This window comes from Triticum urartu, chromosome 3, assembly GCF_003073215.2.
Source record: "Triticum urartu cultivar G1812 chromosome 3, Tu2.1, whole genome shotgun sequence".
NCBI classification, from domain to species: Eukaryota; Viridiplantae; Streptophyta; class Magnoliopsida; order Poales; family Poaceae; genus Triticum; species Triticum urartu.
Window position 1 is genome coordinate 312,755,393 of NC_053024.1, and position 24,989 is coordinate 312,780,381.

A 24,989-nucleotide genomic window follows, 5' to 3' on the forward strand; every position below is an offset into this window, starting at 1 on the left:
AGTTTTCAAGTTTTGGGAAAGGATTTGATGGATTATGGAACAAGGAGTGAGAAGAGCCTAATCTTGGGGATGCCCAAGGCACCCCAAGGTAAAATCCAAGGACACCAAAAAGCCTAAGCTTGGGGATGCCCCGAAAGTCATCCCCTCTTTTGTCTTCGTCTATCGGTAACTTTACTTGGAGCTATACTTTTATTCGCCACATGATATGTGTTTTGCTTGGAGCATCTTGTATGATTTGAGTCTTTGCTTTTTAGTTTACCACAGTCATCTTTTCTGTACACACCTTTTGAGAGAGACACACATGAATCGGAATTTATTAGAATACTCTATGTGCTTCACTTATATCTTTTCAGCTATATGTTTTTGCTGTAGTGCTTCACTTATATCTTTTAGATCACGGTGGTGGTTTCATTTTATAGAAATAATTGATCTCTCATCATTCAAATATATTATTTTGAGAGTCCTTTAGAACAGCATGGTTATTTGCTTATGATATTATAAAGAAAAAAACTTTTATATAAGTGCATTGAATACTAAGAGAAGTTTGATACTTGATGATTGTTTTGAGATATGGAGATAGTGATATTAAAGTTATGCTAGTTGAGTAGTTGAGAATTTGAGAAATACTTGTGTTGAAGTTTGCAAGTCTCGTAGCATGCACATATGGTAAACATTGTGTAACAAATTTGAACCATGAGGTGTTATTTGATTGTCTTCCTTATGAGTGGCGGTCGGGGACTAGCGATGGTGATGTAGGTTAGGACCCCTATAGGCCAATGATTCACGAAAGGAGCGGATCCCGCGAAGAACATGAAGAACACGGGGATGAACAGAGAGAAAACACAAGGGGAAACACTCAAGAACAAGTCCAATCACACATCCACTAGACAATCAAACACACAAGATCCACAAGGTACATGAGCAACAAAGGGAACGATACAAGGTAAGGTTCATCTCCATGAGGAGGTCATAAAGGGGGCCACCCAAGAGGGGTTCTTGAATGCAACATGGATCTTCTCCGTAGAGGCCGCGGTCTGTCTCGTGGAGTAGATCCGTATGGATGAGCAAAGCTCTATCTCTAAATGAGCTATCACATTTGCTAACCTTATAAAGGAGGAGGGAGAGGTCTACTTATATTCTTAGTGCAAATGGGGGGTGAAGTGAAGGGGTACATGGACCTCAGCCCACAACTGGACATAGCCAGGGGTCGGACGTCCGGTGGGCGTCGGACGTCCGGAGACTCATGGGTGGCCGGACATCCGGTAGACGTTGAACATCCGCTCGATCTGGCTCGGACGCTGGAGTGCCGGATTTCCGGAGGTGGCCGATCGTCGGTCGTCCGCTAGCGTCGGACGTCCGCTCATTTGGCTTGGGTGCGGGATCGCCGGTCATCTGGCCCGGGCTGGTCGTCCGGTGGATCTTCAGGCGCCGGATGTCCGGACCCGACCAGTCGTCCGGTGGCTCGAGCTTCTTCGACAGCTCTTCTTCTTACGTCTTCGTTTCCAGGCTTCCCTCGCGGATGGTGTAGTTGTTCCTTGGCGCTTGCACTCCTCCTCGTCGTCCGTAGTGTTCCTATAATACCTATGCATGCACACGAGTGGAGTGTCAAGTAGTATACCATTCTCGAAGGGGTCAAGTGAGCACGTGTAAAGGAGATGATTCATCTTTGTGTATGTGAAGTAGATGTCGCACGTGTCACTCGTCGAACGAACTCTTGACATGGTGATGTCCGTAGGATGCTCCGCATCATCTCCCCTCCCGTGTGAAAGATTCGACCTCGGATCAAAATACAAATCACCATGGGAAAGAGATGGTGTCGCCGTGTAGGAGTGGTCGATCACCAAGTTCTTGTCATGTTGAAGCTCCAAATGGGCACTCTCCAATGTCGCACCAACTTTCGATTCCTTCAAAAGGAGCAAAGACAAAAACACTTGGAAAAACAAATGTGGTTAGCATTAGTGCAAAACCAAGCATTCAAGAGGTGATTCACCAATAAAGTGTCATTATCATGCAAAGCATACGGTTTGACAAAGGATTGTGACATGGCATATAAGCACATAAATTGAGCACAAGCAAATATATCATGGGGACAAGTATGTAAATGTGAGGTAGTGATGGAAATATGTGTGACAATAGAAGAAGCATCTACCTCAAGTTCATAGCAAGCATTCACAAATTTCTCAATGAAAGGTCTATGGTAGGCATAGGAATCATTCAAAACACCAAATAAAATGAAGTGTCTAAACACCTAGGTCAAGTGCAAGAAAATCCAAGCATAATGTGCATTGGGTGTAGTGAATATCGTGTGGCACTCATCACAATAAAAGAGCAATTGTTCATCTTATGTGAGGCAATCAAGGCAAGCATGTAGCAATCAATGGGACATGGCATATGTGAAGTGATGACATTGTTGCAACCAAAGATATGGGAGGAGCAAGTAATCCAAGAATTGTGTGCAACACACAAGGCATATATATCATGATGCATGGAATGGTGAAAATGACAAGTCAAAGCAAGATCTCTAACAAGTGTACAATCAAGTGGTCCAAGATGAATCATAAGTCTCATGGGGAAAGCAACACAAGTAGTATGATCCATAATATCCATGCTCATGGTTTGGGGGTTCTCAAAATAGAAGGATATCACCTTGAAGGGATGTCCTTGTGCGTCCTTCACAATGCCGAAGTACAAGCAAGTGCGATGTAGAATCGTCGTGGTAGAAGGTGGTTCACTCTCAAGAGCTCAGATTGTCAACTCACGTGACGTGGAAGTTGACACAAGGACCAAGTATCCTACACATGAACAAAATAAAGCAAAGAACGTATGCACATGGTAGATAAACACATCATCCATCATGATGGTTCTCTTCTCTTGCACATAAGCATTAGAAGCACAAGTGCATGAATAATATGATGCAACAATGGCTATATTCATGGCACTAGGTATATGGTGCAAAGAGTCAAGACAAGCATGCTTCATAAGAAAAATGTCAATATCTACAATCATATGTGAGAATGCTATGGGGGCAAACTCATTATCAAGACTAGAATCATTGTTGCACTCAATACATCACAAATCGTCTAACATGAGAGTGGCAACACATGGAGATATATGACAAGATGCAATAACAATCATGTGCAAAGCATGTAGATGGTTGTCATCAACCGCATGAAATGAGCAAGTATGAATCATTGGTGATGCAACATAAGCAAGCATAGTAATCAAGGTGTGTAAACTAGTGGAGCGAAGATGCAACACACTAGAGTAAATCATGGCAATCATGTCATGTGTGCAAATAATAGGCAAAGGCAATGCACATGACATATCGCAAGAACGAGCACAAAGCAAGATCATAATATCATCGTAGGCATGGGGCACAAAGCAAACATGACAATGACAAGTGATATCTCCACCAAGCTTGAAACTACACATACAAGTATGATAATCAATCATCATGTGTAATGCAAAGCATGGGTCATGAATGCGTGGCAAAAGCATAGTAATGTGCATATCATGCAAAGTGAACATGGCAAGATGGGCATAGAATATGTAATGGACAATAACCCATAGCCATGTGAGGGTCATGTAGAAGAAATGCGTGGAGTCTTTGTGCGAAGAGAGCGTTGGTAAGGATAATCCATGGGATCCCAAGTCATCATTTCTCTCTAGAGCTTGTTTTGTCAACTTGTGGGATTGCGAGGTTGACAAGTATTCATGGGTACCTACACAAACGAAAGAAATTGTGTATGTGTTAAATGTACACATCATCCATCATGATGTGTATGTGCACATGAGAGTTAGCACAAGATAAGCATCGCTCAAAGAAATTTGATGCATGGTATAAGAACATGTCATCCATCATGAAAGAATAGTTATTGTGTACAACACGACGAGGATGCAAATTGAGCATACAAGTATAAGGCACAACAATAGCATTTTTATGCATGGGGAGCATAATGTGCAATGGATGGGAGTGATCAAAATCTCCTAAAATGTATGACGAAATTATGGGGGTCTCCTCATGAGCAATATTGGAAACATCATATGGAGAAAATGGACAACATCCAAAACAATGCATATCCAAAGCTAGGTGTTTATGGCATGGCATATGAGATAAATGATGCAAATGAAGCATGTCAATATCATCACAAGAGAAACAAATGCCAATAACCATAGGCTTGTCATCTATGCCATATGTGCAAATTGGGTTTATTTTAATAGCATATGCATAGTCACTATGAAGAGATTGCAAATATGACATATGATTGATCTCATGCATAGCATATGACAAGTCAAGTGGATTGGCAAACATGATGTGACCGAGAGAATTAGCACAAGAAATCCTATGTAACATGGCATCACAACTAATAGACTCCACATGGCAATCATCATACTCGTCATAAATGGGTAAATCATCACATGGGGAATTCGCACTAGCATGAAGCATGGTAATAGGTTGATCAACATCACACAAGCAATCAATGTCAAGAATGTCCACTAGTGGGACTAGAGCATCACCTTGACCTATGTTACCTTGTTCATTCCACTCAAGTGGTGTAGGTGAGGTGGTAAAGACCAAATGGTGGTCATCTTTCATCTTGATGGAACCATGTGGGGGTGCATCATATTCCACCATGGCCATCGTCTAGTCCAAAGGTAGGACGTAGTCGTCGCGACTCGGCGCGTCATCATATTTGGGACCTAGAACCAAATGAGAAGACACAATAGAGGTAGAGGTCAAATTCTTAGAAATGCAAATGGCCTCACATGCCCTATCAACTATCACACTCTCTCTATGGGGTGGTTCACTCACTCCCTCAAGGTAGGTGCACTCAATCTCACATATGGTGGAGTCACTCATCTCACTCAAGTGGTGGGGGTTGTGGCTCTCCTCACATGGGAATTGTGGTAACACATCATATATGGGGCTGGTGAAGTCACTCTCACTCTCAATATGGTGGCAAAAGTCACTCAACTCATCATACGTCGTCATGGTCGAAGGGAAAATCCCATGCTCAACCTTCTCATCGCCGTCACCGTGGGTGAAGGCCGAAGATGACACATCATCGCTCTCGCCTCCTAAGATGGAAGAATCATCCTTGCTCATTGCCATGTCGCTCGCCTCCAAAGATTGGTCCTTGATGGTCTCCATAGTCGTAGTCGTCGCTGCACATCTTGAAAAAGAGTCGAAGTAGACTCAGCATTATCAATGCCACAATGAGGGGTGACAGTAAAGTCAAACTTGGGAGCATCGACTTGGAGCTCGTCGTGCTTGGACATCATGGTGGTACTAGCCTCGTGCTTGTTCTCATGGAGCTTGGTCATCACGAAGTGAGCTTGGGGTGGAGAAGCTTTGGGTGTAACGAGTTCTTGTTCCGCCTTGAGAGCAACAATGTAGTTGTCGTTGAGGGACTTGTAGTTCTCAAGGAAGATCATCTTGGAGATGTTGTGCAATCCCATCATGAAGTGGAACATCATCGAAATGAGGTCATCCACGCCATCTCATCGTAAGGCCATGTTCATCTCCTTGAAGTACACGTCGATGGACTCGGATCCTTGGATGGTGTTCTCCAATTGGCGTTGAAGTTGTTCCGTGTAGGTTGGAGGCATGAACTCTCGCCTTAAAGCTCTCTTCATCTTGGGCCAACTCTTGTCGCAGGTCTCTGAAGGTGCGTGAAGCCACCATGTGGACGCATAGTCGTGGAAGTTCCTTGTGGCGCACTTCACTTTATCTTCGGGAGGAACTTGATGTAGCTTGAGGTAGTCATCCATCAAACGCTCCCACTTGAGATACTCCTCGGGTTCTTGAGTCCCATAGAAAGGAATCGCGTGGTCGATGGCGAGGTCATAGTACGTCGTGGAAGTCGCGGACTTGAGCATGGGGAGCTTCTTTTGAGGTGCTTGTGGGCGAAGATGTCGTATGTCCGTAGGCGAAGATGTCTTCAAGTCGCTTGGCGAAGATGCCAAGGGAGATGGTGAAGTCGTTGAGCGGTTGTTGGTGTTGAGCTCTTGACCTTCACGTCCTTGTTGGTGATGGTTTCGATGCCGATATGACCTTGCTAGAGATGGTAGCTTGGAAGCATGTGTACTTGAGCGTCTTCTCGAAGATGAGGAAGATCACTTGATGAGGGCTTTGATCTCCTCCATTTGAGCTTGCATCTTGGCGTTGGTAGAGTTATTCATGGCATCGAACTCGTCGTTGTTGTTGTAGACCGAAGGTGAAATGCCGTGCCTATCCATCACAAGACTCGAGTAGAGGTGAGTAGGAAATGAGATAAACAATACCAAGTTACCTTTTCCCAAAGTTGAGGATGTATCCCATTTCACTCAATGTGAGATGAAAGAATAGTGGAATTGGTACCGGACTTGTTCACTCACACCTACAAACTAAAGCTTATGGAGTAGCTCGGTGAGGATAGTGGCACAAAAATTTAATGTAAAATTTTAGCAAGAGTCAATAAAGTTGAAAGAGATTCACAAATTCGCAAGTGAAACAAGTAGACCAATAGCAATATGTGGTACACGGAAACACACACACAGATAGATAAATGGGGTCGTGCAACCAAGGAGTGAGCACAAAATGTGGAATCCACAGAAAATTCTCGTGTTGCACAACTCAAGAGAGAGGCTAGCATGATTTCTCTATAGGCGGATACAACACTTGTGCACAACCTATAAGATGCAAAATGTTTGAACTTTCTATCCCAAGTATGCTATGCGTATGATGTTCCGGTGGTATAATCCAAGATGATCGGATATGACAATGTGGTATGATGCTATGGCTATTGCTTACAAGCTTCTTTATTCACTCTTTTTCTTTGCTTAAATGCTTTTTTTGTATATGGCCACAACGTGAAATGCACAAACCAAGATAGCAATTGGGTATATACGGGAACAAACTTGAGGCACACGAGATGATATGATACCGATATGGTATGGTATGTATGCAATGTTTGGTGTAGATCACTAATGTGCACAAGTAACACTGCCAACAATACTCAAATGGCTAGTCTTGATAGGAAAGTGACGCAAAATGGGCTAGGGGTTATCAATGCAATGACAAGGCAATATACAAAGGAGGGATACCACGATACCATGATGATATGGAGGTTACTGTCCTTGGCGATGATGAGTGGCGGTGATCTTGATGGGGATACCAAGATGATGGAGACTCGTCCCTAAGTAGCCGAAACATCTTAGGAAACAGAAAAACCGTGAACTCAAAATCTCAAATGTCAAATGGTGGTAGCGGGAATGCGGTGGAGGTTTTGTGGGGGCTTAATGGAATTGTGAAATGGCAATGATTGGTTGCGAAGTATGCAATGCGGAAATGGAGGGTAAGGTGGTGGACTATACACGGTGTCGGAGTTGGAAGCTCGGTCCCTAAGTAGCCGAAACACCTTAGGAGACACAACTCACAACTCAAACAAAATTGGGTTAAGTTGGGGTGGCGGAAGTGTATGGTGGGCAAGCCTATGCGGAAGTGGTGGTGGTGGTTGATGAAGAAGAAACCGTCCCTAAGTATCCTAGACACCTTAGGAAACTCAAATCACTCCTCAAGCAACCACTAATGTGATGGGGAAAAAATTGGTTAGGTTGCGGAAGTCGGTGGTGGTGTAGCGGATGATGTGGTCTAAGCCCTAGGCAAAGATGCCAAAGTTCCAAACATTTGATGGAGTCAAGTGATGTTGGTGGTATTTTTGTAGGAAATAGGATGTCAAGAGCTTTCCAACGAGCTAAAGAACGCGAAAATCGGACTCCGGGTGAATTAGTTATGGCCGAAACAAAATTGGAGCGAAGTCAGTTTTTACAGGTAGCGGACGTCCGGAAATGGACGGATGTCCGGTCACCGGACGTCCGGTCCGGTCGGAAATCTGCTAATTTCAGCTCGGGTTAGGTGTTCCGGTCGTCCGGTAAGGTTGGACGTTTGGTGGTTCCTGCGGCTCCGGAAGTCTAGTAAAATGACGGTCGTCCGGTGGGTCTGGGTCAACGCAGGATTTGCTCCTTTTGTGAATGATCGGCCTATGGGGTTCCTACCCTACATCATCTTGGTATCAGAACCATGTTGATCATGATTTCGGAGCCTCCCCTAGTTTCTTAGCCTAATTTTGTTGTGTTCTTCCCCAATTTCAAAAATCCCCACCAAAAATAGCCCCAATTTTTTTTGTGATTTGTTGGCTTGACGAAGTTTTGTTGGATCTGATCCATGGATTTGCTTGGTTTCAAGTGGATCTAGCATCTCCCCAATTTTCCCCATCTTTCATCCACGAAATCTCCTCAATTTTTCCCCCAATATCCCAAAATTCCGCCCAAAATCATGTCCCCAAACTCGCATCTCGCGTTGACTCCGACGCCAGCGGACGACCGACGACCCGACGTCTGGCCACCTCCGGAAATCTGGCACTCCAGCGTTCGAGCTAGATCGAGCGGACGTCCGATGTCTATCGGACATTCGGCCGCCCGTGAGTCTCCGGATGTCAGACGCCCACCGGACGTCCGACCCCTGGCTGTGTCCAGTTGCGGGCTGAGGCCCATGTACCCCTTCACTTCACCCCCCCATTTGCACTAAGACTATAAGTAGACCTCTCCCTCCTTCTTTCTAAGGTTAGCAAATATGATAGCTCATTTAGAGATAGAGCTTTTCTCATCCATACGGATCTACTCCATGAGATAGACCGTGGCCTCTACGGAGAAGATCCACGTTGGATTCAAGACCCCCTCTTGGGTGGCCCCCTTCAAGACCTCCTCATGGAGACAAACCTTACCTTGTATCTTTCCCTTTGTTGCTCATGTACATTGTGGATCTTGTGTGTTTGATTGTCTAGTGGATGTGTGATTGGACTTGTTCTTGAGTGTATCCCCTTGTGTGTTTTCTCTCTGTTCTTCCCCGTGTTCTTCGTGTTCTTCGCGGGATCCGCTCCTTTCATGAAAGATCGGCCTATATGGTTCCTACCCTACATCATCCGATGATGCGGAGCATCCTATGGACATCACCATGTCAAGAGTCTGTTTGGCAAGTGACATATTCGACATCCACTTCACATACACAAAGGTGAATCATCTCCTTTAAGCGTGTTCACTTGACCCCTTTGAGAATGGTATACTACTTGACACTCCACTCGTGTGCATGCATAGGTACTGTCGGAACACTACGGACGATGAGGAGGAGTGCGCGTGCAAGTGTAAAACTACACCATCCGTGAGGGAAGCGTAGAAACGAAGGCGCAAGAAGAAGAGCTGTCGAAGAAGCTCCAGCGAGCGGACGTCCGAACGACACCGGACGACCGGCCCCTCCTAGCGAGCAGACGTACGGCCCGCACCGGACGACCGGTACATCTACACCCGATCCAAGTCAGCGGAAGACCGACGACACCGTACAACCGGCGACCGGACGACCGCCAGCTACCGGACGTCCGGTGCCCCCTCAACCGAGCCATAGTGAGCGGATGTCCGGCGACTACCGGACATCCGGAAGCCCACGAGCCACCGGACGACCGGTCCCCAGCGGACGTCCGGTACCTATCTACGTACAGAGATCAGGCTCGAGGCCCATGTATCCCTCTCCCACTTACCCCTTCATGGACCTACACTATATATACTCCTCCACCTCCTCCTAGTTAGGGTTAGTATTAGTTTAGTTCATTTTAGAGATAGAGCATTGCTCATCCACATCGGATCTACTCCATGAGAGAGACCGCAGCCTCTATGGAGAATATCCCTTTGGATTCAAGACCTCTTTGCGGAGAAGAGCATCAAGACCTCCTCATGGAGAAGACCGGCTATGTTTGTATCGTCCGTTGTTGACTTTGGATCCTGTATCCTCCTTTGTGTTCATGGATCTAGCGCATGTGTGATCATACTTGTTGGTTTGAGTCTTCTCTTGTGTTCCCCTTGTGATTTTCCCCTCGTTTCCCTCCTCGTGTTCTTCGTGTTCATCGCGGGATCCGCTCCTTTCGTGAAAGATCGACCGATTACGGTTCCTACCCTACATCATCTTGGTATCTAGAGCCACGTTGATAACGAGTTCGGAGCCTCCCCCCTTGTTTTCTAGCCTAATTTTGTTGTGTTCTTCCCCAAATTCGAAAATCCCCACCAAAATAGCCCCAATTTTTTTGTGATTTGTTGGTTTGACGAAGTTTTGTTGGATTTGATCCATGGATTTGCTTGATTTCAGGTGGATCTAGCATCTCCCCAACTTTCTCCATCTTTCATCCACGAAATCTCCTCAATTTTGCCCCCAATATCCCAAAATTCCGCCCAAAATCGCGTCCTGAAACTCGCATCTTGCGTTGACCCCGACCCACCGGACGACCGGCCTTTTACGGACGTCCGGAGCACCAGGAAGCATCGGACGTCCGACCTTACCGGACGACCGGAACCCCTAACCCGAGCTGAAATTAACGGATTTCCAACCCGACTGGATGTTCGGTGACCGGACATCCGTCCATTTCCGGACGTCCGCTACCTGTAAAAACTGACTTTGCTCCAATTTTGTTTTGGCCATAACTAATTCATCCGGAGTCCGATTTTTGCATTATTTAGCTCATTGGAAAGCTCTTTACATCCTCCTTCCCAAAAAAATACCACCAAAATTATTTGACTCCATCAAATTTTGGAACTTTGGCATCTTTGCCTAGGGCTTACACCACATCATCCGCTACACCACCACCGACTTTCGCAACCTAACCAATTTTGTTCCCCATCGCATAAGTGGTTGCTCGAGAAGTGATTTGAGTCTCCTAAGGTGTCTAGGCTACTTAGGGACGGTTGCTTCTTCATCAACCACCACCACCACTTTCGCATAGGCTCGCCCACCATATACTTCCGTCACCCTAACTTAACCCAATTTTGTTTGAGTTGTGAGTTGTGTCTCCTATGGTGTTTCGGCTACTTAGGGACCGAGCTCCGACACCGTTTATAGTGCACCACCTTACCCTCCATTTCCGCATTGCGTGCTCCGCAACCCATCATTGCCATTTCGCAATTCCATTGAGCTCCCACAAAACCACCACCGCATTCCCGCTACCACCATTTGACATTTGAGATTTTGAGTTCACGGTTTTCCGTTTCCTAAGGTGTTTCGGCTACTTAGGGACGAGTCTCCATCATCTTGGTATCTCCATCAATATCACCACCACTCATCATCGACAAGGATAGTAACCTCCATATCATCTTGGTATCGTCGTATCCCTACATTGTATATTCCCTTGCCATTGCATTGAACCCCTAGCCCATTTTGCGTCACTTGCCTATCGAGACTAGCCATTTGAGTATTGCCGGCAATGTTATTTGTGCACATTAGTGATCTACACCATACATTGCATACATACCATACATATCATATTGGTATTATATCATCCCTTGTGCCGCAAGTTTGTTCCCGTATATACCCAATTGCTATCTTGGTTTGTGTATTTCGCATTGTGGCCATACAAAAATAAGAATAAGCTTTTAAGCAAAGAAAAAGAGAGCGCAAAGAAGCTTGGAAGCAAGTGCCATAGCATCATACCACATTGCACATAAGATTGTCATATCCGATCATCTTGGATCATACCACCGGAACCTTATACATAGCATACTTGGGATTAAAAGTTCATACATTTTGCATCTTATAGGTTGTGCACAAGTGTCGTATCCGCCTATAGAGAAATCGTGCTAGCGTCTCTCTTGAGTTGTGCAACACGAGCGTTTTCCGTGGATTCCACATTTTGTGCTCATTCCTTGGTTGCGCGACCACATTTATCTATCCATGTGTGTGTTTCCGTGTGCCACATATTGCTATTGGTCTACTTGTTTCACTTCCAAATTTGTGAATCTTTTTCAACATTATTGACTCTTGCTAACATTCTACATCAAATTTTTGTGCCACTATACTCACCGAGCTCCACCATAAGCCTTATTTGTGTAGGTGTGAGAAACCGACAAGAATTGGTACCAATTGTGCTATTTCCTTGTTACATCATTGAGTGATCATTGATCCATCTTCAACATCGGTCGAGGTACATTTGGTATAGTTCTCCTTTCTTGACTCATTTTTGCTCGAGTCTTGTGATGGATAGGCAAGGCATTTCATCTTCGGTCTACAACAACAACGACGAGTTTGATGCCACGAACAACTCCAACGACGCCAAGATGCAAGATCAAATGGAGGAGAACAAAGCCCTCATTAAGTCCTACAAGCGGTCTTCCTCATCTTTGAGAAGACGCTCAAGAGCACATGCCTCCGAGCTACCATCTCCGGCAAGGTCACATCGGCATCGACACCATCTCCACCACGAACATGAGGGTGAAGAGCTCAACACCAACAACCGCTCAATGACTTCACCATCTCCCTTGGCATCTTCGCCAAGCCACTTCAAGGCATCTTCGCCTTCGGATATACGGCATCTTCGCCCACAAGAACCTCAAGAGAAGCTCCCCAAGCTCAAGTCCGCGACTTCCACGAGCTACTACGACCTCGACATCGACCATGCGATTCCTTTATATGGGACTCAAGAACCCGAGGAGTATCTCGAGTGGGAGCGTTTGATGGACGACTACCTCAAGCTACATCAAGTTCCTCCCGAAGATCAAGTGAAGTGCGCCACAAGGAACTTCCACGACTACGCGTCCACATGGTGGCTTCATGCACCTTCGGACACCTATGACATGAGTTGGCGCAAGACGAAGAGAGCATTGCGGCGAGAGTTCATGCCTCCAACCTACACGGAACAACTTCAACGCCAATTGGAGAACACCATCCAAGGATCCAAGTCCATCGACAAGTACTTCTAGGAGATGAAGATTGCCTTGCGACGAGCCGGCGTGGACGACCCCATGTCGATGAAGTTCTACTTCATGCTGGGATTGCAGAACGACATCTCCAAGACGATCTTCCTCGAGAACTACAAGTCCCTCGACGACAACTACATTGGTGCTCTCAAGGCGGAACAAGAACTCATGAAGGCCAAAGCTTCTCCACCCGAAGCTCACTTCACGATGACCAAGATCCATAATAACGAGCATGAGGCTAGTACCACCACGATGTCCAAGCCCAACGAGCTCCAAGAAGATGCTCCCAAGGTCGACTACACCGCCATCCCTCTTTGTGGCATTGATGATGCCGAGTCTACTTCGACTCTTTTTCAAGATGGTGCAGCGACGACTACGACTATGGAGACCATCAAGGACCAAGCTTTAGAGGGAGCGACATTGTGATGAGAAAGGATGATAATTCCATCTTAGGAGGCGAGAGTGATGATGTGCCATTCATCCACGACGACGGCTATGAGATGGTTGAGCATGGGACTTTCCCTTCGACCACGGCGACATATGATGACCTGAGTGACTTTTTCCACCATATTGAGAGTGAGAGTGACTTCACCACTAGCCCCATAAATGATGTGTTACCACAATTCCCATGTGAGGAGAGCCACAACCCCCACCACTTGAGTGAGATGAGTGACTCCACCATACATGAGATTGAGTGTACCCACCTTCAGGGAGTGAGTGAACCACCACATAGAGAGAGTGTGATAGTTGATAGGGCATGTGAGGCCATTTGCATTTCTAACAACTTGACCTCTACCTCTATTATGTCTTCTCATTTGGTGCTAGGTCCCATATATGATGACGCACCGATTCACGATGACTACATCCTCCCTTTGGACAAGACGATGGCCATGGTGGAATATGATGCACCCCCACATGGTTCCATCAAGATGAAAGATGACCACCATTTGGTCTTTCCCACCGCACCTACACCACATGAGTGGAATGACAAAGGTAACATAGGTGAAGGTGATGCTCTAGTCCCACTAGTGGATATTCTAGACATTGATTTCTTGCATCAACCTATTTCCATGCTTCATGCTACTGTGACTTCCCCATGCGATGATTTACCCATTTATGATGAGTATGATGATTGCCATGTGGATTCTATTAGTTGTGATGCCATGTTCCATAGGATTTCTTGTGATAATTCCCTCGGTCACATCATATTTGTCGATCCGCTCGACTTGTCATATGCTATGCATGAGATCAATCATATGTCATATTTGCAATCTCTTCATAGTGACTATGCATATGCTATTAAAATAAACCCAATTTGCACATATGGCATAGATGACAAGCCTATGGTTATTGGCATTTGTTTCTCTTGTGATGATATTGACATGCTACCTTTGCATCATTTCTCATATGCCATGCCATAACCACCTAGCTTCAAATATGCATTGTTTTGGATATTGTCCATTTTCTCTATATGATGTTTCAAATATTGCACATGACGAGACCCCCATAGTTTCCTCATACATTTTAGGAGATTGTGGTCACTCCCATCCATTGCATGATCCTTATACTTGTATGCTCAATTTGCATCCCCATCGTGTTATATACAATAACTATTCTTTCATGATGGATGACATGTTCTTATACCATGCATCAAATTTCTTTGAACGATTCTTATCTTGTGCTAACTTCCACGTGCAAATACACATGATGATGGATGATGTGTACAATTACCACGTGCACAATTTCTTTGTTTGTGTCTCTTTTGTGTAGGTACCCATGAATACTTGTCAACCTCGCAATCCCACGAGTTGACAAAACGAGCTCTAGAGAGCAATGATGACTTGGGATCCCATGGAGTGTCTTTCCCACTGCTCTCTTCGCGCAAAGACTTCACACACTTCTTCTACATGGCCCTCACTTGGCAATGGGTTGTTGTCCATTATATATCCTTTGCCCATCTTGCCATGTTCACTTTGCATGATATGCTCATTCCTATGCTTTTACCATGCATTTGTGACCCATGCTTTGCAATTACACATGATGATTGATTCTCATACTTGTATGTCTATTTGCATGCTTGGTAAAGATATTGCTTGATATTGCCATGTTTGCTTTGCGCCCCTTGCCTATGATGATACTATGATATTGCTTTGTGCTCGTGCTTGTGATATGTCACGTGCATTGTCTATGCCTACTATTTGCTCACATGACATGATTGCCATGATTAACTCTAGTATGTTGCATCTTCGCACTACTAGTTTGCCCTACTTGATCTCTATGCTTGCTTATGTTGCATCATTGATGAATCAAACTTGCTCGCTTCATGCTGTTGATGACAACCATCTACATGCTTTGCACATGATTATTATTGCTTCTTGTCATATATCTCCATATGTTGCATCTCTCATGCTAGATGATTTGACATGTATTGAGTGCAACAATGCCCCTAATCTTTATAATGAGTTTGCCCCCATAGCATTCTCACATATATTTGGAGGTTTTTACATATTTCTTGTGAAGCATGCTTGTCTTACCTCTTTGCACCATATACCTAGTGCCATGAATATAGCCATTATTGCATCATATTATTCATACACTTGTGCTTCTAATGGTTATGTGCAAGAGAAGAGAACCATCATGATGGATGATGTGTTTATCTACCATGTGCATACATTCTTCGCTTTCTTTTGTGCATGTGTAGGATACTTGGACCTTGTGTCGACTTCTGCTTCACATGAGTTGACCATTCGAGCTCTTGAGAGAGAGCCTTATACATTCGACCACGACTCGCTTCTCCAACACCTTTCCTACCACTTCGGCATTGTGAATAATGCACAAGGACACGCCTTCAAGGTGAAATCTTTCTTGAGCATGGATACTGCGGATCATACTACTTCTGTTGCTTGCACCATGAGACTTATTGTTCATCTTGGACCACTTGATTGCACACATGTTAAAGATCTTGCTTCAATTTTTCATTTTCACTATTCCATGCATCATGATATATATGCCTTGTGTGTTGCATCCAATTCTTGGATTATTTGCTCCTATCACATGCTTGGTTGCAACCATATCATTTCTTCACACATGCCATGTCTCATTGATTGCTACATGCTTTCCTTTATTGCTCACACATGATGAACACTTGCTCTTTCTATTGTGTTGAGTGCCACACTATATTCACTACACCCTATGCACATTATGCTTGGATTGTCTTGCACTTGTCCCTTGTGTTTGGACATTTCATTTTATTTGGTGTTGTGAATGCTTCCTATGCCTACCATAGACCTTTCATTGAGTGCTTTATGCATGCTTGCTATGACCATGAGGTAGATGCTTCTTATCTTGTCACACACATTTGCATCACTACCTCACATTTGCATACTTGTTTCCATGATGACCTTGATTTTGCTCAATCCATATGCTTACATGACATGCTACAATCCTTTGTCACACCATATGCTTTGCATGATGACGACACTTGTTTGGTGAATAACCTCTTGAATTCTTGGTTTTGCATGAACACTAACCACATTTGTTTTTCCAAGTGTTTGTTGTCCTTGATCCTTTTAAAGGAATCATAAGACGGTGCGACATTGGAGAGTGCCCATTTTGAGCTTCAAGATTACAAGAACTTGGTGAACGTCCACTTATACACGGTGAAGCCATCTCTTTCCCATGATGATTTGGTTTTCGATCTGAGGTAGGATATTTCCCAAGGGAGGGGAAATGATGCGGAGCATCCTATGGACATCATCATGTCAAGAGTCTGTTTGGCAAGTGACACATTCGACATCCACTTCACATACACAAAGGTGAATCATCTCCATTATGCGTGTTCACTTGACCCCTTCGAGGATGGTATACTACTTGACACTTCACTCATGTGCATGCGTAGGTATTGTTGGAATGCTATGGATGACGACGAGGAGTGCGAGCACAAGTGTACAACTACACCATCCGCGAGGGAAGCGTGGAAACGAAGACGCAAGAAGAAGAGCTGCCGAAGAAGCTCCAGCGAGCGGACGTCCGGACGACACCGGACGACCAGCCCCTCCCACCGAGCGGACATCCGGCCCCCACCAGATGACCGGTACATCTACGTCCGAGCCAAGTCAGAGGAAGACCGACGACACTGGACGACCGGCGACCGGACGACCGCTAGCTACCGGACGTCCGGTGCGACCTCAACCGAAAGTGAGCGGAAGTCCGGTGACTACCGGACATCCGGAAGCCCACGAGCCACCGGACGACCGGTCCCCAGCAGACATCCGGTACCTGTTTGCATACAGAGATCGGCCTCGAGGCCCATGTATCCCTCTCCCACTTACCCCTTCGTGGACGTAGACTATATATACTCCTCCACCTCCTCCTAGTTAGGGTCAGCATTGGTTTAGCTCATTTTAGAGATAGAGCATTGCTCATCCATATTGGATCTACTCCACGAGAGAGACCGCAACCTCTACGGAGAAGATCCCTTTGGATTCAAGACCTCCTTGTGGAGAAGAACATCAAGACCTCTTCACGGAGAAGACCGGCTACCTTTGTATCGTCCGTTGTTGACTTTGGATCTTGTATCTTCCTTTGTGTTCATGGATCTAGCGCATGTGTGATCATACTTGTTGGTTTGAGTGTTCTCTTGTGTTCCCCTTGTGATTTTCCCCTTGTTTCCCTCCTCGCATTCTTCGTGATAATCGTAGGATCCGGTCTTTTCATGAAAGATCGACAGATTAGGGTTCCTACCCTACATCATCTTGGTATCTAGAGCCACGTTGATCGCGATTTCGGAGCCTCCCCCCTTGTTTTCTAGCCTGATTTTGTTGTGTTCTTCCCCAAATTCGAAAATCCCCACCAAAAATAGCCCCAAATTTTTTTGTGATTTGTTGGTTTGACAAAGTTTTGGTCGATTTGATCCATGGATTTGCTTGGTTTCAGGTGGATTTAGCATCTCCCCAATTTTCCCCATCTTTCATCCACGAAATCTCCTCAATTTTGCCCTAATCAGAGCAATATCAAGCAATCCAAGTACTCCAAGGTGTCTCCGGTATGTGGTACATGCAAAATGAGCAAACACAAAGTACACTTGGAAATACAATGGTTAGCGCACACAAAGTGTCCATCATAGAAGAATGAGTCCTTCGGCAAGATTGTTCATGACAAAGCGCATGAAGCTTATGAAGATGATATAGAATGATATGCAAAGCATTCATGGGAGAAGAAGAATTCATTGTGGATACAAATGTATTGTGAATATGATCAATGCAACCACGATGCAAAATGATGTCATAAAGAGACGGTTTATCAATAGCATTAATATGGCAATGGATGCTCAATGTGATGTGATCATGCAATTGATGGTAGGCGATAAGATCATGATGTATGAATATGCCATCAAGGTATATCACAACAAATTTGCTAAGGAAATGCACAAGCTCATATATCATGGATGACATAGAAAGACAAGACGCAACAAGGCAATCATAATATGAGTCAATCCATGCATAAGATGCAAATTTTTCATGAGTGTGAGATGTCCATCGAGCATGACATGTGAGAGCACAATCAACAAATATGGAGGTGTGGGTGTACCAATGCTCGATGTCATGGCATGAGTGGAGGTTCGAAGGTGCATCCAATAAGTCCGAGCGCTCCTAAATGCGAAGGTCTATAGAGCCAATCTTCAATTTAGGTCCTCCATCCAATAGGTGCAACATGTAGACAAGAAGAAGGAAAAAACAATGAAAGAATGACCCATCCAATGTGCGTATTTGAGGATGGATCAAAGGGAAGGAGTTCACCTTTAGGAGATTGTCGCAAATGTTGGTGTTGCACATCGTGTATGCCTTCGCATGACCAAGTTGTCGCATAACGGCACCGCCTTGTGAATCCTCCAAAATGAAAGAACATGACAAACACTCGGAAAAACAAATGAGGTTAGCGGAAGTGCAAAACCGATCATTCGTGTGGTAAAATACCCAACAAGTGTATGCATCATGCTCATCATAAGAAAGGACAAGGGAGCATTTCATAGTATGGAGGCATATGATGCGAGAACAACCAAATACAATAGGCTCAATCAAACAAGCATGCATCACGAGTAATATGTCTGAGTCTCCAAGAGATGCAACAATTGGGGGTAAGCTACAATGAACAAGATATATCATGTGAGAGGCATGAACATATATGTCATCAACCCAAGAAAGCGAGTAAGAATTGAACATGGGTGATGCGATAAAGCAAGCAATCATGGTGATCAAGTCAAGCAAGCTAGTCGTGCGAAGATGCAACATACTAGAAGGAATCATGGCAAGCATGTCATGGGTGCAAATAGTGTGCATGAATAATTCACATGACATAGCACAAGCATGAAAGGAGGATATGAGGAAAATAGCATCAATAGCATGAGGCACATGATAAACATGGCAATAGCAACAAGAATCTCCACCAAGCATGCAAATACACATAGGAGTAGCATAATGGTGAATCATGGGTAGATGCACGCAAGAGTCACAATTGCATGGCAAAGACATAGAAGTAAGCGTAGCATGCAAAGTGAACACGGTAAAATGAGCATGAAGCGACAAGCGGTATAGATCCCATAGCCGTGTGAGAGACAAGTGAGAGAGATGCACGTAGTCATTGTGCGAAGAGAGCGGTGGGAAGGATAGTTCACGGGATCCCAAGTCATCTTTCCTGTCAAGAGCTCATTTTGTCAACTCTTGGGATTGAGAGGTTGACGAGTATACGTGAGTACCTACACAAAACAAAGACAAAGGAAAAATTGTGTGTGCATGGTATATGTACACATCATCCATCATGATGCGCACGTGCTTGTGTTGGTTAGCACAAAATAGCCAGTGCTCAAATAAATGAGATGCGTGATATAGAAACATGTCATCCATTATGATAGGTTTGTTGTTATGTATAGCATAATGGATACTCCAATTGTGTAATGCATCACAAGAAATATGTAGAGCAGTGTTATTCATGGACTGCATATGCTGTACACTATCATGTGAATCATGCAAAATATGGAATGCATCAAATTCTCCTAATACGTGTGAGGAAACTATGGGGGTCTCCTCATGAGCATTAGTGGAAACATCACACGGAGAATATTGACAACATCCAAAACAAAGCATATTTGGAACAATGTGATCATAGCATGGCATAGTAGATGAATTGCGCAAATCATGTAAAGGAAGCATGGCAATATCATCACATGAAAAATAAAAGACAATGACACTCATCTTGTCATCTATGCCATAAGTACAAATGGGATTGATTTTAATGGGGCTTGCATAGTTACTATGTTGAGATTGAAATGAGGCAATATGGGATATCTCACTCATAGCATATGACAAGGTTATTCGATTATCAAACATGATGTGACCAATAGAATTTTCACAAGATATCCTATGGAGCATAGCATCATAACTAGGCAAATCAACATGCTCATCATCATATTCATCATAAATAGGCAAGTCATGACATGAAGAAGTCGCACTAGCATGAAGCATGGGAATAGGTGGATCAACGTCATGCAAGCAGTCATTCGTAAAATAGTCCACTAGTGGGACAAGAGAAGCACCATCACCAATGTTACCTTTGGAGCATTGCTCATGTGTTGTAGGTGAGGTGTCGAAGACCAAGTCGTTGTCATCTTCATCTTGATGGAACCATGTGGGGGCTGCATCATCTTCCACCATGGCCATCGTTGTCTCCATTGGAGATATGGAGTCGTCGAGGATAGGCATGTCGTCATGTAGGAGACCTAACACCAAAGAAGAAAACACACTCGGAGTAGAGGTTAAGTCGTTAGAAATCATAGTGGCCTCACGTACCGTGTCAACTACCTCACTCACTAAGTGTTGTGCCTCACTCACTCCCGGTATGATGCTCTCACTCATATGGTTGGTGGGGTCACACAAATGGCTCTCAACCACACATAGGATGTGTGGCATGCTCTCATGTGTGGGGCTAGTGGTGGTGACACTCATCCTCTCATATGAAATGCACTCAATGTCATATATGGTGGAGTCACTCATCTCACTCATGGGGTAGTGGCTCTCCTCACATGGCAATTGGGGCATCTCATCATATGTAGGTGTCGGAGAGATGTAGGTGCAAATGTCTCCATGCTCAATCATGTCGCTGTCGTAGCCGGGGATGAAGGAGAAAGATGGCACATCATCACTCTCCTCCAAGACCAAATATAAGGTCTCATGTTCGGTCTCGTAGCTTGACTCGGAGTATGAGTCCAATATGGATGTCGTCTTCATGTTGTTGAAGAGGTTCGTGCTCGTCTCCGTGGTCGAAGGGGATGGCCCTTGCGCTGTCGGTGTTCTAGGAACGGGGGTCCCCAGACTTGCCTGCCTATGGCCTGCGGCGTGGCTCAAGTGGGGGCCCAGCGCAGCCCATCTTCATCAGCTCAAGCTCAAGACCCACGTGATGGGCCAAGCCTCGTGGGGCGGACGACAGAAAGCTTCCTCAGAGGCAGCCTCATCAGGCAGGATCGCGAGGAGGCGGAGAGATCAAGGCAGGGGTACCTTGCGAGGAGCCCATGACACAAGCCATGATGATCAAGACCAGGCGGGCGCCGGCCTGCGCAGTGTCCTTGTTTCCTCTTTGGTGCAAAGGGTGCAAGCACAGGCCAAGGCGTCGGGCAAAGGTTACCATTCCAGTGCAACGAGACCAAGACCAGCTGAGCGGCAGGACAGAGGTCACCGTGGAGCCCAAGACGGCGTCATCACCAGTGCTTTTGGCAGCCGAAGACCACCTTTGGTCAGGATAACTTGCACTAGATGTTCCCCTTCAAAATGGCCAATTGTTGGCGCCCTTCCCACTCATTATTTGGGGAGAGGCCTAGGGCCTCTATAAATAGAGCTAGCCACCATAGAGTAGAGAGACAAGGAAAAGACAGGGGGAGAGATCTGATAGAGCCCTAGCAGAGAGAGGCGACTGAACTCACCCAAGCAGTTCATCGCACCAGCTCAAGAACACCTCTCGCGAGGCTGTTCTCCCCTTGTACTGTTCATCGTCAGCCCCTGATGCAATCCACCAGACCACACACTGGAGTAGGGTATTACACCACAACGGTGGCCCGAACTAGTATAAACCTCGTGTCCCTTGTGTTGTTCATTGTTTCCATCTTAGATCACGCGAGGAGATTGGATGTAGATCGGTAGGGGAGAGATCTCCGCGCACCCCAGTGTTCGAACCTCAAGGGTCTGCCGGAACCCGAAATCCGACATCTGGCGCGCCAGGTAGGGGTGCGCCGGGATCTTTCTTCCGCTGTTCGCGTGTGATCTTCCATCGTGTCCATGGCTGGCGCTCGTCGGGCTCGCGCCGAGCGCCGGGCTGCTCTCGCCACCCGCGTCACCCAGACGGCTCCCGTCGGCGGACGCCCTCGTCATTCTCCGTCACCTGCCGCCAACGCCGCCACCGGCCCGGCGGGGAACGAGCAGTAGGCCTCGTCCCAGCATCCTTCGGTGCGGCAGGAGGGCCGCACCGCCACACCGTCGCTAACTCCAGCCGCTTCATGATCCCACGCCCGTCACGCCCCCACGGACGCGCACGCTGCGCTGCTACTGGCAAGAGAGCTCTTGCACTAACGCCCTGTCGATGACCTCTACGAGGACTGGCTTGCCCGCATCATCGAGCTTGTCAGCGCTGCAGGGGGCTCCCCCTTAGCGTCCCTCTCACTGCCTCGCCCACCATTCCGCGCAGGAGGCGGGGATCAGGAGGTGCCTCCACCACCTCCTCCCCAAGAAGGCGCCCTGGCTCCAAGGCGTGTAGCCCCAGGGCGAGACCCTCCGCGTCCGGTGCTTGCGTAGAAAGAAAGGAGCTTCCAAGAGATCCCTCGTCCCCTAGAATGCGATCGCGCGCTCCCAGCGCCGGCGCGCCAAGATCGCATCCCTGCACCCCCACGCCAAGAGCCCGTGCTACTCCAAGCGGCGGCGCGCGGTAATTCCCAGGAACAAGCCCAGCACCAGCAAAAGGCACCGGTGGCCATAGCATGCTGCCGCGCCCTCACCCCCGAGCTATGCAGCGTCGCATGGCTAGGCAAGTTCAAGCCTGACCTGCCCCCTCGCCACGATGGCACGGCGGACACCGCGGAGTTCCTACAGCTCTACGAGCTATGCATCGAAGCCGCCAACGGAGACGAAAGGGTCATGGAGAACTGGTTTCCCATGGCGCTCAAGGACGGTGCCCACACCTGGCTCCTGAACCTGGCTCCTGGCACGATCTCCTCCTGGGACGAGATGCGCACTGGCTTCATCGCCAACTTCCACGGCACTCGTGACCGGCCCCTGGCCGTGAGCGATCTGCGCCGCATCAAGCGGCAGCAAGGGAAAACCCTGCAGAAATACATCCAGCGCTTCAACAGCGCTCGCCTCAAGATCACCAAGGTGACTGAAGAAGCCATCATCTCGGCCTTCTCCGATGGCGTACGCGACATCAATATGAAGGAGGAGCTAGCAATCCATGAAGGCCTGTGCACATCCCTGGAGCTGTTCAACTTGGCGACCAAATGCTCCAGGGCTGAGGAAGGGCGCCTTTCCCTCCTCGAACTCCCGGCTGCCGACCCATAAGAGAAGAAGCCCAAGGCCAAGGACATGAAGCGCAAGGGGGCTGCCGTGCTTGCAGCATAACCGGACACCAAGCGAGGCAGGGATCAGCCTAAGTCATCCAAGGGCAGCCGGTACTGCGTGTACCACGACCTCCACACCCACAACACCAACGAATGTCAAGAGTTTAGGGCCGTGAGAGATGGACGTGTCGGCCGACGCCCCGAGCGCAATGAAAGGGGCTATGGCCGAGGAGGAGGAAGAGGTGGCGGACGATGGGAAGACTGTGGCCCTCACCAAGGGTGGCGTGACCGACCTCGCGAAGATCGCTGGCAGGACCAGCCTCACGAGGAAGGCTAGAGAGATCAGCCTCGGAGGATCGCCCGCGCGGCAACGCAGGCCTTCCTCCTCTGCCGCCACCGCCAAGGAGGAACGAAAGCCAACATCAAGACAAGGGGGCTGGGGGCTTCCAGGAGCCATGCGCAATCGCTTGCATCTTGGGTGGCGCGCAGGCCCCAACCTCACAGCGCATCTTCAAGCAGTTTGCTTGCGAGGTGAATGCAGTCCTCCCCAAGCTTGAGGCCATGCGCCCTCTCAGGTGGTCTGCGTGCGCTATCACATTCAGCTCAGCGGAGAAGCTCAAGTGCGCGGCAACGGCTGGAGTCCTCCTGATGCTTTTCTCCCTAGTCATCAGCAATGTGCAGGTCACCAGGGCCCTCATTGACGGCAGAGCAGGACTCAACGTCCTGTCCGTCGAGACATTCGACAATCTCCAAGTGGCGTACGATCAGCTTCAGCCGACCAAGCCCTTCTCAGGAGTCACTGATGGTTCCACTGTTCCAATAGGGCAGGTTCGCCTTCTAGTCACCTTCGGGCAGCGCAACAACTACCGCACCGAGCTCATCGACTTCGACGTCGCCCACATCCGTCTGCCATACAACGCCATCCTCGGGTACCCAGCCCTGGCCAAGTTCATGGCAGTGACTCACCATGGATACAATGTCCTCAAGATGCCAGGAAGCGGTGGAGTCATCAATGTACCCTATGAAGAAAGGGACGCAGTGTGCTCACTTGAGTGCGTGTTCCAAGCCGCAGCAATCGAAGACCCAGACCACAGGAACAGAAGACTTCCCGAGGCGACCCTTAAGAAGAAGAAGGTTTCGCCTGGCCCAAGCCATAAGGAGGCAGGCGCCTCCGGAGGTGTTGCGCCAGGATCTGCGCCCAATAAGGGAGCGCCACCCTCTCTCACATAGGAAGGCGTGCCCGGCGCCCTCCTCAGGCAGGGCTCGTGGGCTCTTTCTTGGAGAGCCACCGACTTTGCCAAGGTCACGAGGGAGGCGCTCGGGCACCACTTGGAGGGGTTCTTCCAGGAACGTTTCCCTCAGGAAGGTACAAGGCAAGGAAGACCAAACCCTCAGGAGTTCATCGCAAGAAACACCCAGGAGCTACAGGAGTCAAGAGTCATGCGCGGCAGCCACCGCTTGCCCACCGTAGCCCCACATCCAGGCGAGGATGGTGGGCTGCGCGTCTGTGTTGCCATGCCAGGGCTCAACCAAGCCGCGTCACAGGAGTGCCTCTGGCCTTAACACGTGGGGCGTTGCGAGGGTCCACCTCATAGCTATGTTCGCATGCCTTTCGGCCTGCCGA